At 48.8% G+C, this 15,397-nt stretch overlaps 1 protein-coding gene across 1 annotated transcript in view; it reads right to left on the reverse strand.

Moving 5' to 3' along the window:
• The window catches only part of TGFA (transforming growth factor alpha), a 97,563-nt gene that overhangs the window by 63,382 nt on the left and 18,784 nt on the right, over positions 1–15,397 (reverse strand). The gene's annotated exons all lie outside the window — the stretch shown is intronic.

The following is a 15,397-nucleotide window of genomic DNA, read 5'->3' on the forward strand; positions in this document are numbered from 1 at the left end:
TGTCGTCTCTCCCTTTTGGGTAGGAGGAGGCTTGTGCAAAGCCCCGCTGTGCAGGTGTAAGGGCTGCCTTTCTCCTTTCCACTCAGGGTGGAGACACAGAAGTTCTTGCCTCTTAGGAGAGACACACATTTGGAGGATGAGCACAGTTCCTCACAGGCGCTCGGGACCAGGTGTAAAGGTAGACCCAGCCAGGGAACAGGTGTCTAGCCACCTGCTGGGTTTCCCCTTCAGCCAGTAGCTGGATGGACATGCAGGGACCACCTAGGGGCAGGGAAGTCTACTCAGGTATTTCTTCTTCCCTGGGACCAGCCACCCCAACCCAAGGTGGACAGGTAACTGCCCCAGGGCATTATACACCTCTGTGTCAGGATGCCTGAGGTATGTGGCTCAGTCGTAGGGGGAGGCTCAGCTCCTTCTAGTTCCCCTCTGAACATGCCATGGAGGTGACAGCCAGGGAGCTGTCCTCAGTGGGCAGCAGCCACCACAACTTTCCCTGAGATAGCTCAGGAACACACTCCTAACGCTAACCATTCTCGTGTCCAGGATGTGGGGTGAGGTGTGGTAGAGTCCACCCAGGGAAGCCAGGGAGGTGCGGTAGGCAGGACCATGGGAGTCAAGTCTTCAAAGGCCCCACTGCATGGTGACATTGGACTTCACTTACAAGACAGAAATTCATAGATAAGACTATCAAAAATTTCAAGATTGCAACAGCACAGGATTCAGACCCCAACTTGGGGCCCATGTGAGCGTGAGACTGTGTGACTACAGAAGTCGCATGCCCATGGAGCCACCCTCACCAGCAGATAACCTTACATGCCCTCATGTTACAGTACCAGGGGTTTCTGGAAACAGAGCAGCAAAATCCCAATGAAGAAGGAACCTCTTGTGAATTACGCAATCAACATGAACTCACTTAGAATAACTTCCTAAAACTGAAATGCAATAAGGATGCCACGGTAGCTGCGAGATACGGCTGAACCACCTATGGGATGTCCCAGAAGACAGAAGAATCAAGTCAGCATGGGAAGCCAGCAAACATCTGTACTGTTTATCCCCCATTCAATGCAAATATTTTGAAGCTTTTCATTCAGGGTATAGACACAGAAGTCTTGACTCTCTGGAGAAAAACACAATTGGAGCAGATACTGCAATCATGCTTGTGACTTTCCTTTAGGCCTTTAAAATGAGAAATATCACAAAAACTTCAGACTGCTTTTACTGAAAAGGCTGGCCTGAATTTCCCAAAAATTCCTACAGTCTTGAATCAGATATTTGGCTAGAACGGGTGGGTGAGGAGAAAAGGTACATTTGCTTGTCTTCTTGATGCAATTCTTTTTCGCCGCTGAGCCGACACTCACTTTGGCTTGGAAGCGTGGCTCTTAGCATCCCCCTGGACATATCTAACAGGCTGGGTCTGTGATCTACACACCAAGCATTAAAGTGACACACTCCCACCAAAGCCAGGAAAATCTTAAAGCTCCACATTGTCAACTAGGGACCCGTCATGATCTGACTTTGCCAGCACCATCACAAACCACTCTGGACAAGAGGCAGCCGGTGACCTGTAATAACATAAAGAATGACACGGGGATGCTTTGCATACCTCTTGAGAGGAAGCACTACTGGCCTGTCACACACTGTCCCTTAACGAATGAATTATCTGCCAACTCCCTCCCCTGTCCTGCCAGTCAGAGGAAGCACAGTCTAATCCCTGGGCTCCGTGTCAACCTCTGCTTAAGCAAAATCAAGACAAGAAACAAATACTGTGCAGTTGCAGCCGGGAGGAGAGACGATACCTATTCGCTAGGCATGCAGAGGGGGCTGCTCCCCCAGCCTTGGAGGCAAGTTACTTCATCCCCCTCTGTTCCTCACCTGTGAGCGAGCAGCTGCCAAACTCACAAAGGTGTTTGTGGAACTAATTAGTGTTTGCAAAATCATGTTCCACAGATGAAAGACAGTGGGTTTTTATTCATAATTTGAACAATACAAGAAGAATACTTCCTTTCTATACCCTCCCATTCCCAGGGAAAACAATTCCTTAATGCCCTAGGCTTCTCTTCTCCTTGCCATCCCGATTCAATTCAGGCACCACTTCAGCTGAGGCTCTGTGAGGAGAGGCTGGGCCTCCCCCTTCCCTTCACTATGTGCCAAACTCCCTACCAGGGTCCCAGCACAGAGAGACAGGGGCGGCCTCTGTTACTTCTCAGGCAGGTGGGGACCATCTGGTGGCCACGCACCAGTCCCAGGCCCAATACTGGGGATATATCTGTGCCAACTTATCTATCCTCATAGGAATCCACAATATAGGCACCTCCTCGCCCCCTGCCTTCTGGTCTAGCATGTAGAGACACCTGGTGTTACACATGAGGAAACTGAGGCTGAGAGAGGTTCAGAAATGTGCTCAAGCTCTTGAGCCAAATCCAAACTTAAGTCTGTCCGACCCGCTTACTCAAGACAGAATTTAATCAGCCTACCTCAACCTAGCCTCCTGGCCGTGGCTGTCACAACATGCGGCAGGTATATGCTTATCAGTTACAACCCCCAGTGAATCCAAATGACAGATTCAGCAGGCCTAGCAGGCGAGGCTTGGTCCCTCTCTTCCAGAGGCCATGTTCCTTGTTTCTTCGTCCCCTTGCCTCCAACCCCTCCCCATGCCCCACTAGGAGCAAGATCCGCTGGGGGCAAGGGTGTAAATGTGCAAACCCCTGACCACCCAGTCTGCAGGAGCCCAGGTGTCCACAGTGCCGGCCCCACGCTGTGCCTGGAAAAGCTGGGCTGTGTGAGGCCTTCTAAAAGCATGTGGCCTCGGAGACCCTGAGACTCATCAAAAACCGAGGAAATCTTTCCCTGGAGCACCTGTGTGGGGACAGCACAGCTCCAGGGACAGCCGCACACACAGCAATTCCACGGAGACAACACCCAGTCCAGACAGAAGCTGGCGGCGCGGGTCACAGGCTGAAAGCTGCACCCCGCCTGCCCTGGTTCACAGCCGCCTTCCTCTGGGCCAGGTGTCCCTTTTAGGCTGCTCCTGCCAGTTTCCCATTTCTGTTTAAATAGCTCCAAAGAGGGGAATCCCTGGCTTGTGGAGTTCAAAAAGAATAAAAAAAAGAAAAGGAGGTGGTTTGAGGGGAAAACCACATACAACAGAAAAAACTTTATGAAAGGCTGATCCCCACACCCTAACGTAGACTGGCTGCCCTCAGGAAGGACAGGGCCATTTGGAATGCAAATAAAAGTTTCCAACAGAAAGACTGTGAAGAGATGCTAGCCTATTGATCTCGGGAGTTCACTAAATGAAGCCAGAGTGAAACTCATCTTCTGATGTGCCAGCGGGGAATGCCAGGCACCCAGCTCCCCCAGGTCACAGAGCAGGGCACCCCTTCCTCCCCCAGCATCTCCACGTGGCTCCTCACTCCTGTCCAAGACTGGCACCCAGCTGTGTCTCTGCACGGGACATCCCCCATCGTCTCCAGCCACCTCCTCTGTGGCTGGACACTCAGCTTTCGTGTCTAGCTATGGGAGCAGCATGACCGGGCCCCTGGTCACCCCAGCAGAGTTGACTACGGCCTGGTCGGGCCTCCGTGACAGCCAGGATTTGCTACCTGGTTCCCTACTATTCTCTATGGTGTGGCTCACTCGTTTCCCCATTTTGGGATCCTGTGAGCTGGGCTTCCTGAGTGAAGAGGGGAAGGTGAGGTTTTAGTGCCAGAGAGATGTGGGGAGGATGGAGATGTTCTTGGACCTTTTATTTTATTTTATTTTTTTTAGAAGTAGAGCGTCTTTTTTTTTCCTTTTTAAGATTTATTCATTTATACAAGAACTGGGGTACAGGTCAGAGGCATGGGAGGGAGAGGGGATTCACCAGAGAGAGCGAGGAGCAGAACAAGCAGATGGACTGAAGACACTGCTGAGGGGAGCAGTGGGTGAGGCAGGAGAGGTCTGTGCGCCATGTGGGTTTCTCCCTGGCCGGCCGGGAATCGAACCCGTGCTGCAGAGGCTGTGGACAGCTTCACAGCACTGCGCTCAACCCGCTGCGCCACGGGGGAGGCCCATTTGTACCTTTTAGATGAAGGATGCCATGGATTTAAGGAGATGGCGAGGAAGGCATATGGAAAAAGAGCTAATGCAGAGCAGGAAGGGCAGGAGTTAGGAGAAAGAGAGGAAGAGGGGAGAGAAGGCAAGAAGGGAGTGTAGGTGTGTTCAGGGGGCAGCCAGATTCCCCCCTTCCTCTCCTACTATGCTTGGGGCTGAGGGTCATGAGGGGCAGAGCCAGCCACTCAGGAAGGGGTAGGTGGTACCCTGAGGTCTGCAGGACACCCACAAGCAGCCATGTGGGCACAAAATATGTGTAAATGGGTCACAGAAGACCCAAATTCTAAGGCAACTTCCCTTTTGAATTATATGCCAATATTTCATCTGCAAACATGACAGTGAAACTAAAACTAGCGAAACTAAAACTATCAAAAACTGCAACACTGCTTTATCAGTATTTTTATTTTTTTTATTTTTTTTTTTAAAGATTTATTTATTTGTTTATTTATACAAGCACTGGGTACAGTCAGAAGCGTGGGAGGGTGAGAGAATTCACCAGAGCCAGAGCAGGGAGCAGAGCAGGCAGAAGGACCGAAGTACACTGCTGAGGGGAGCAGCGGGCGGCAGGAGAGGTTCTGCACGCCTTGTGGGACCCTTGTTGGTGGTTGGGGATCGAACCTGCGCTGCAGAGGCTGCAGGCAGCTTTGCAACACAGCGCTCAACCACTGCGCCACCAGGGGAGGCCCCTTTATCAGTATTTTTAAATGCAAGGTTTTGATAGCCAGGTGAAGGTGCTGGCTTCAGAGATAGGGGTGTACAGAGAAGGTGGCAGACCAGAACCACAAGCCTGCCCCTGACTCCCTTGTAGGTGAATCCAAAAAAGCCCCCACTGACAGCAGCCATGTGGCAACCCCAGGGCCCCAGCCTCAGAGAGGCCGTGGTTTCTCTCCAAGTTAGAGGTGACACATTTGCCCCTGCTACAGAGGCACCGGTGACACTCTCTTTAGAGGATGTCAGGCAAAGCTGTGCAGGAATTTGTGGAGGAACTGGCCCAACGGGATTAGGGAAACTCAGGGGAAGGCACGGAGAGTTTAGAAATATGTGGCATGGGAATGAATCACCTTGGGTAGACGAGATCATGGGACAGACGCTTCTTTCTTTCACCATCCCAGCATCTGGAACACTGCTTTCAAAACACAGGTTGGACCCTGCTACCCAAGGAGAGTCTAATCGAGAAATTATGTCAAAAGTTTAGTGTTGTATGTCAGGCAGCAGGTCCTGATGTGTCGAGCAAAAGAAACCAACTATGCAGGGAGTGGACAGGTTTAGTTACAATCCCTCAAGTGAGGTCCTGACCCCAGTGCCCGGACACACCATGACATGGGACAAGTTAACTAGGAAGATGTTTCAATGCAGGAGGTGCAGAAAGACCCCTGAGCCTAGTTGGTGTCCCAGCTCCCTCTTCACGTTGTTCAGCTGTAGATCATCATCGTGACTGATGGTATTATTACTAATAATAGTAGCATCATTTGCTTGGGCACTTACCACGTGTCCTGCATCATTATCTCTCAATACTCAAAACAAGTCCTAAGAAGTAGGCATTGCTACATCCCCATTTTAGAGGTAAGGAGATTAAGTTTCCCAAGGTCATTCAGCTTGTAAGTGGCAAACATGTTACAGGGAGCAGCTGACCTCACACTGCTCTGCTTACCCTGTGAAGTACACATGAAGAATACAGACTTGCTAGAAAGTACCTCTTCCTCCTCTTTTCTCCTGGAGATAGGTCAGGTCTGTGCTAAGATACAGGAACACAGGCTGTAGGGGAGCCTAGAGACTAGGCTCATTTGCAAAAGGTGTCACCTCCAATAAGTCACTTCAACTCTCTCAACTCATGCTCCTTATCTTTAATGACAGTGTTGGACCAGAAGACCTGCCAGTCTCTATAAATTCCAGGTGCCTGTGTGGATACAGGGCTGCCCATCATCCTCAACCATTTAGCATATGTTCGAACACTTTGTGGTAGATCTCCTGGTTGGAAAAGGATTAGGCAAAAATGAAAGCTGCATATTTGTGTCTCAATGAGAGTGCTCCATTTATGGTAATTTTGTCTCTCAATTTAGCATGACATTTATATCAAATATCAGAAGATGGGAGAGATCCTGTCTCTAAAACTAAATGAGCCCTTGCCATGTCCTGCATCTTCAGTGCAGTCTTGATGTTGGCTTGGTCATATATTCCAAGCTCGCAGTCTAAGAAATGGACTTGGGTCAGTGAACTCAGGACCTGGCTGCCCTTCCTACTGGGGTGACCACAGCAAGGGAGGCAGGGGCAGGCTTGTGGCTGCCCCCTGGGGTGGCCACAGCAAGCGAAGTCCAACTTGATGAGACTCACACAATACCCCATGACTATGATGTCATGGAAAATAAGCCAGTGCTAACCCAGGCATACAGGTAGTTTCCACAGCCATTTCAAAATATCTGTGAATAGGAAAACCCAGCATATTCAGAATGAACTTTCAGGATAATTCTGATGGGTCGATGGATACCTACATTGCAGCCCTCACCCATTTTCTAATTCTGGCTGAAGGGCTATTAGGCAGAGCAGAAGGAAGTCTTGTGATCAGGCCTGGTTCAAATCCAGGCTCTGCCACTCCATACCTGTGGGACAGAGGCTACATTATCCAACCTGGTCTGTAAGTGAGGATAACATCTCCTCATACAACTATGGCCAGGATCAAGTGAAATGAGATCAGTACACTAAATCCTTAGACCACTGCAAGCACTCATTAATCACGCAGATGCAGTTCTGTTCCGGATTTCTCCCTGGCTTGTTGCATCATAACTTCACAGAAGTCCAGGAAGGAGAGGAGGTGGCCAGCAATTCCCAGCCCTGCCCTCTTTCCTGGATTCACCAAGAGGAATTCAACAATGGGCTTTACTTGAGATTTCAGGGTCACTGGGCTGCAGGCCACTGATATTCAATGGCACTGACCTTGGAATATTACACCTTTTGAGCACTTAAAAAACCTGCTGTTTGCCTATGTTAATTTATCAAATATTTATGGACTATCTATGTGCCATGGGCAAAACCTAAACAAAGCAAACCTGGCTTGACCTCAAAGTGTCCAGGCCAGATGGGACTGTAACAATAACCACACAATCAGAGAATGATGGCATCTTAGATGAGTATGGGCTGCTGAAGTCACCACGAAGATCTCACATTGCCAGCGACACTTTCCCGGCTTCCATACCCCACGCACCGTCTCCAACCCGTACCACTCTCCACAGGCCTTTCCCTTAAACCATATGTTCAAAAATAAACCCATCTCATCCCCTGACCTGTTCCACTTCCTCCACCTCTTAGGATCTGGGGTGGGGTTAAAGACCCAAGGCCATCATCAGCCCCTCCCTCTCCTTCACCCCGGATCCAAGCCAAGGCCTCCTACACATCCAGCCTCCACACTGTCGTCTCATCCATCCCTCTGCATCCTCACTGCCACTGCCCCAATTTAGGCCTCATCATCCCTCCTGGGCTATCACAATAGTTGCCTAACTGGTTTTCATGCCAACAGTGTTTTTACCTTTGCTCCTGCAGTCAGAGTGAGCTTCCTAAGTCCTTGACTATCACACTCCTTTCCCGTAGACTCCCAGTGGGCTCCCCTGCTCACAGAACCCAGTCTAAAGTCCTGGGCAGAGACTTAAGGTGCTGACGCTGGTACCGGGCCTCATTTCCTCCAGGTCCTCCCATCGATTCCAGTAGGGAATCTGATGCCAGTGGCACGGCACTGTTCCCCTTTCCCTGCACAGGGCCTGCCCCGAGAATTCAGAGCACTCAGGACTTGAACCCAATCCTTTCAGGTTATGTGAGCTTTGCTTTGTTGCCCGAGTCTTGGTTTCCTTCACTGTAAAAAGAGATGAAGATATCTAACTCCTGTGCAGGGTTATTGAAAAGACGAATGGGAGGACATAAGAGAAACATGTGGCATATTGAGTAGCACATAACAAACCTGCCACAATGGGAGCTGCTGTCGTTTAGTTACAGCTAATAGAACCCTGGTCTCTCAAGCGAGCATGCGCCTGTCTCCACTCAGGGAGTCAAACTAGCCGCTCAAAGGCTCCCTCAAATGTCAGAAATAACCATCTCTTTCTCAGAGCGGTACTAAATTGATTTTGCCTTGTAGTTTGGAAATTTTCACATCTCGTCTTCATCTCCCTTGAGTGTGGTCAGGAACTGTGCCTTACTCGTCTCTATCATCACACCTGGCATAAGGCTTCATACCTTCAACTCACATCACGCTGAGTTGAACTTGTCCAGGAGGTCAGGAGCTTGAAAGCCCAGGTGGAGGGGTGTGCAGACTGCGTGTGCAGTGTGTACTGAGTGCAGGGGGTGGGGGAAGCGGCAGATCCTTGGGAATTCCTTCCTTGATTCTAGCCTAGATGCCCACAGCTGCAGCCCTGAGTCGTGGCTCTTATTCTGGTTTTGGAGGAGATGGCGAACACTTGAAAACTGGTATCCATTCACTCATTCCGTAAGTGTGTACTGACCCCCACTGTGGGGCAGTAGGGGGTTCTGCAGAGAAAAGTGGAGGAACACTTTCTGTCCCTTCTCTCACAACATCTTCAACATACTCCGTATACGAGAAATTATCCTTCTGATTCTTGGAAACCACCATATTGAGCTTCCTTATAAATGTCTGGCTGCACTAGCACTCAGGTAGGTGGTCAGTGAAAATGTGGCTTCTAGTTCAATGAGCCAGTGTCACTACCATAGAGAGGAGAGAAACCCAGGGAGGAAGTGCCACCCTCCTCCCGAAGCTGCTGAGCTGCTGGGCCAAGGTTGGTCACCCGATGGGATGTTTGGTCACCCGATGGGATGACCCCTGAATGTTTTATTTTCAGACTCCTAACTCATTGTGTAGGCTTATCCTGAAAGCTTTATGAGACAATAGGAAGACCTGCACCTGAGGACCTCAAGGAGGAAACAAAAAAGAAAAGGGGTCCAGAGCTCACTGAACAGCCTGGTTGGCCAGTTGGCCAGCCCAGGGGGTTGTTTACTGAATACTCACTTCTGGGGGTGCTTCAGGTGAAGGCAGGACGCTCCACAAGACACGTACAGTCCAGAGAAGAGACACAATTGAAGCGAACACTCATCTGTGTTCTCAGGTATCCCCCACATTCCCTAGTCAAGCCAAATTCAAGCAAATGTCTGCCTGACCTAAGTCTCCTACACGCACGAACTCAACTCTCCCCCCTAGAAAGCCCGCCTGCTGCCCTGACCTTTCTACCCAATCTTTTGGGCTTCGCTTGGCCTCACATCCTCTAGACACTCCCCCCGAGCACTCCTGAGGCAGCGTCCTCTCCTTTCACCTCTGCACACCCATCAGCACCAGCCACGGGCATGGAGCCCACTCCAGTCACCTGTGGGGCTGATATCTCCTGTTCCTCCCTCTTTCTAAGCCCAGACCTCATTTCCCACCTGACTGAGGAGAATTGATTGCTGTATTTCTTTCCCTATTTCAAAGGGCAAATGAAAATCTTGGTGATGTGCTTTGAGCTCTTTAGAGTCAAGGTTCTAATAAAAACACCCAGGACTGACCCCACGTGCACAGGCATCAGAGAAGCAACGCGGCTGTAAAAGGAGGCGACTGCCCACTCACTGCCCACTCACTGCCCACCCTCCAGAAAAGTATGCAAAAAATAAACGACTAAATAAAAAAGCTGCAGAGATCCTTGCAGGAGGAGGGGGGTGCTGGCTGTTGAGACACCACTGTTTCTAAGAACTGGGAGGTGTGATGCAACACCTTGCGCTGCTACACAGACATCTTCCTCTCCATGCTCCTGACACCCCCCGCCCACTTCAAAGCCTTAGAACAATGCTGCCCACTCATCTGGGATCTGGGAGGAGACCCAACCAGAAAGCAAATAGCACACAGGTGTAAAATGTCTTTATCAAACAGCCAGGACTCACTGAACAAACCCTTGGCGAGATTTGTGCTCACCCCCCATTTGCACGAATCTACAGCACTACTTTTAGGCCAGGAGGAAGCAGTCATCTCTGGCAGAGGTAAAGCCTTATCAAGACCTGGACTGGGTCTGGGTACTGAGTCAAACTTCCTCTTCCACAGGGCCTGCTCAGTGAGGGCTGGCTGAGCGCCCCCATCCAGGCACTGCAGGGCAGCAGGGTAGTATTGCCAAGCCTCCTGGGCTGGCTGGAGTTCCCCAGTTGCTGAATCATCAACAGGCTCTACCAGGGCAGAGCTGAGGTCGCAAGAAGCTATGCCAAGCTGAGGCACTCCAAAAACCTGTTCCAGCTGATTGACACTGACTCGAGGCATCAAGGTGTCTGTGGAAGGGCTGTACTTGACTTTCCCAGAGTCCCAGAGGAAAGAAGGGGTGGGGGAGTGGCCTAGAGACATGTCTGGGATAAAGTGGCAGTACTTCGGTCCTCTCTGCAGGGCCCAGCCCTCAGTGCTGTGAGCCAGGCTTCCAGGAACCTCAGGAACTACATGCCAGCTCAGGAGGAGTCTCCTGAGATGCTACAGGCCCTTCTTACGCCAACCCCACCTCCATGAAGACCCACTGGCCCCATGTCGCCGTCCCCTGGCCTTGTGGTAGCCCCAGGACCGCCATCCTCCAGGTCCAGGCCCAGCAGCAGCTCTGCTCTTATGGATCTCAGATGTTGGCAGCTCCAACCAAGGCAGACCCGCCCTCAGCTCTGTCAAGGTCCTCCATCCATATGGTGCATAGCTAGGAAGTAGGCTATGAGAGGGGAGGAGGTAAAAAATAAGCACTCCCTGAACTCTGCCCCATTTCCTCCATGTGAATAATTTGGCAATGACAAACTCACGTCTTCCTGCCACTGCACACGCTCAGGACACCCGTGGAACCACCCTGCAGAAGGCATTGCAGGATGGGGTTTAGGCCAAGAAAAATACCAGTGTTTCATGTGGAATTTCAGATGCATGCACCCTGGGCGGGGGTGGGGGGATCAGAGGAGAGGGAACAGAAGGACGGATCTGCTTCAATGCCAGTTACCTCTGTGCAGCTCTGACCCCACGTGTTCTCTGTTCTTGGGGCTGACTGTAGAGCACCCCTAAGAGAACTCATTTGACTAGAAAAGGGCCACTGACTGAGAAGCGGGGTTCAGATGGAGGAAACAAATCCCCGGAACTACAGTTTCAGGAGTTAAGGGGAAAATACCCTGAAGTTCTTGCAACCCCACATTTCTCAACCCACATCACCCTGCAGACTGCTAAACTATCTCTGTTATTCTCCTTGAGCCCTGGATGTGAGGAGGTAGATGAAGTGGAGAGAGCAGGTCTGAAAAGGGCCAGGGTGACAGGGTGAGGTACCAGCTGTTGAAAAGGGCCTGGATGTCGAGGAGCTCAGCCTGGTCTCCTGTCCCTGGCAAACCTTGACCAGATTAGATGGGTCCTGAGGTCAGGGGCTTGCACCACTGTCTGTGCCTGCTAGAAACAGCAGGGAAACAAATGGGGGTTGGTTTTGATTGTTACAATGACTGCGGGAGGGGGGCACTCTTGATATTTAGTGGGTGAGGTCAGGGAAGCTGTATTTCTGTAATGCGCAGGGCTTTGCTGCAGGTTCACCTTGTTGACAATGTCTGGACTCAAACAGGGAAAGTCCCTTCAACCACAGGTCACTCTGCCTGTCTGCCTCCAAATGCACATGGGCAGAAGCACCGAAAACTCAGGGGAAATTCACAGAGCTGTCAGTCACACCATGGACAGGCCATGCATTAAAGCCTTGCAATGGTCTCCGGAGTGGGACCGTGGTGATGGGCTGCCTCCGCTAGCTGGGGCGCTCCCTTCCCACTCAGCAGTTCCCTCTACTCTCAAGTGCATCTATCTGTTCCTCTGTATTAACCCGAAGCATTTGGGTTGCACAACATGAAGCCTACCTATAAAGTAACAAGGCCTACAAGCCATAAACAAAACCCACTCCTAGTGTTTTATAGTCATGGGGTTCCAGGAGTCTCCCAGGAACCACAAGAGGGAAGGAATTAGCAGGAGCGGTGATGCATCGGGCTGTCTCTCAGTCCACTGTCTCATTGTAGGCTCCTGATGTGCCGCCCTTAGGCCAATGCGTGTTCTTTTGGTCACGTGTAGCAGAGCTGTTCAGTGACTGCCCCAAAAGGGTTTGAGTCATGTGGGATGCCTCACTGGCTGACTCTGGGGACAAACCAGTAAGGAACAAGACATGCCTGTCTTCACATTTTAGGGTGGGAGCATAATGGACCTTTTAGTGGTATCAACTTAAAGCATTTTATTTTATTTAAAAATTTTTTTAAAGATTTATTTATTTATGCATACAAGAACTGGGGTACAGGCCAGAGGTGTGGGGGATAAGAGGATTCACCAGAGACAACACGGGGAACAGAATAGGCAGATTGACTGAAATACACTGCTGAGGGGAGCTGCAGGGGAGGCAGGAGAGGTCTGCTGCGCCATGTGGGTAGCTCCCTGGCTGAGGAATGAACTCGTGCTGCAGTGGCTGTGGACAGCTTCATAGGTTGCATCTTAACCCCTTGTGCCATCAGGGAGGCCCTCAACTTAAAGCCTTTTAAAGGCAGAGAAAAAAAAAAAAACACAAACAAAAAAAATGAACCCTTGGGAAAACACGAAACTCTTCTATGGAAAAATTGGAGTGGGCCTTCCCCATCAACTCTGCACCTGCCACTTTTCCTATTTACCTTTAACTTTAGTTGTAGAAAGGATAGAGATGAGAAGCAAAAGAGAGGATGGGTCAGGTAAAAGAGGGAGATTCCTGCTAGGATGTCTGAGCTCTGGGAGAACAGGAGAATGACAGAAAGAAGAGTAGGTGGCAGTCTGTATGGTTAAGTCCCAGATCAGAGCACAGTAAGAAAATGCCTTGGATTATTAAATTCAGTCTATTTCTGAAACCTTCACTAGAAAAATCAGATTCATTTACATGAAAGCTGCGTAGGAACCAAAACCAGCTGATGAAATGTACAGCTACTCTGGAGTACAGTTTAGTGATTTCTTGCAAAACTAAACATAGTCTAAACATAGTCCATATGGCTCAGCTATCAAGCTCCTTGGTATTTACCCAAATGATCAAAACCTTATGTCTGCAGAAAAACCTGCATCCAAGTATTTATTATAGCTTTATTCATAATGGCTGAAACTTAGAAGTAACCAAGACATCCTTCAATAGGTGAATAAACTGCAGTACACCCAGATGAAGGCATATTATGCAGCAATAAAAAAGAGCTATCAAGCCACAATAAGACATGGAGGAACCTTAAATGCATATCACTAAATGACAGATATCAATCAGAAAAATCACATTATGTGATTGCAATTATAGGACATTTTGGAAAAGGCAAAATTATGGAAAGAGTAAAAAGACCAGGGATTGCCATGGGTTTGGGACAAGGGAAGAAAGGATGAACAGGGAAAGCACAGGGGTTTTTTAGGGTAGAAAAGCTATTCTGTATGATGCTACAACAGGGGATACATGCCATACATTTGTTAAAACTGACAGGTTGTACAACACAGAGAGTAAACCCTAATCTAAACCAGGGACTTTAGTTTGTATTGAACTTCAGTTAAATCACATTAATTTCAGTTAAAATAATGTTGCAATATTGGCTAATCAATTGTAGCAGTTACCACACTAAAGCAAGATGTTAATTATAGGGGAAAGAATAGGGTAGGGGAAAGGAGTATATAGGAACTCAACTTTCTACTCAATTTTTTCTACAGATGTGAAAATGCTCTGAAAGCAATATATTAAAAAAAATAACAGCTGATGACAATTACAACACTATTAAGGTGAAATACTTTACATTCTGAATTGTAATTGTACAGTTATACTGTTGTCCTAAATTCAAATGAAATGTCCATCTCCTAGGAAGGCCAATGCATAAGCAGCTTGGTTTGGACTTTTCTGGAAATGCAGAGAAGACACTGCTCAGACTTCCACAGAGCCCCATGGCTCTTAGCATGAGGCTCTTGGCTCCATGATCTTGACAACATCCCCTTGATTCAGCCAAGTGTTAAGAGAGATGACAAAGCTTGCTTCTTGGCCAGGCTTTGCCATCACCAGGAATTAGCCACTGAAAACTTAGAAAGTGCAAGAAGCACAATTAATGTGGCAATGTATGGTAGGTGGTGCTCAACAAACGTTTGGCTCCCAGGGAGAAGCAATGAACAGCTTTGGCCAGTGACTGATCTGACTGGGCTGGACCCCATAAACCCTGAGCTTCACAGAGAGCAAGGCAGAGCCACAGTCTGTGGAAACGGGCCATGGAAGAGGTATGGGGGTGGAGAGCGGGAAGTAGAGGGGAAGAAGGGGAGGAGCAATAAGTGAGGGGTTTTCCACTAAGTTCAATAGAGACATTGACAGGGATGGTCAGGAACCTGAGTAGCTTTCAAAATAGTGGAGGAAATCTAGAATCTGGATATCTGGGTTCCAGAGAGCAACTGGTCTTGCTCCTGTGGTTTGTAACATAAAATAGAGGCCTAGCCTAGATGTGCTGTCTCTCAGCTGGGGACAAGCTATGAATACAATATTCAATCTGTTGTCATTTGGTATTCAGCTCTATGACTGAAGGGGCAAAATACAAGAATTTCCAGAAAGGTGGTTGAACCCAACTTCTTGACCCTCCAGTTACATTGAAGACTGGGCTCACAAGAGGGTGTCAAACACTGCTTTTACCATAACAAAAGAAAGCTACAGTTATAGAGAACTCCCCTCCCACCTGTCCCTGCCCCTTCTTCTACTTCAGGCAGGAAAGGGAGGAGAGAGAGTTGGGGACATTTTCATTATTCAGCACCACCCTCTGGAAAGACATACCTACAAGGTTTTTTTTTGTTTTTGTTTTTTTAATAATTCTTACATCATTTTTCATCTTTGCACAATGTATGCATTTTCATTTTGGTTATATTCCCCCATACAATTGCACCCCCCCCCCTTATTTTGACTCTAGTTCTTCCTCTCCCCTCTCCTACCCCCCACCCCCCATAGTGTGTCTCTGGTTTATAGTTGCTTGTTGATTTTGATTATTACTTTGTATTGATTAGTCTTTTTCCTGGTCTCTTACTTAGGTTTTCTAAATTCCTGCTATGAGTGAGACCATCCAGTATTTTTCTTTTTCTTTCTGACTTATTTCACTGAGCATGATCCCTTCTAGCTCCATCCATATTGCTGTAAACTGCATGTGTTTGTCTTTTTGGAATGCTGAGTAATATTCCATTGTGTGTATGTACCACATCTTCTTGATCCAGTCATCTATTTTCGGGCATCTGGGTTGTTTCCATAGCTTAGCTATTATACCTACAAAGTTAATGAAGCTAGCAGTTCACTCCCTATTCTAGAACTGT

Source organism: Talpa occidentalis, unplaced genomic scaffold (assembly GCF_014898055.3).
Source record: "Talpa occidentalis isolate TD23 unplaced genomic scaffold, MPIMG_talOcc4v2.1 talOcc4.5, whole genome shotgun sequence".
Classification (NCBI taxonomy): Eukaryota; Metazoa; Chordata; class Mammalia; order Eulipotyphla; family Talpidae; genus Talpa; species Talpa occidentalis.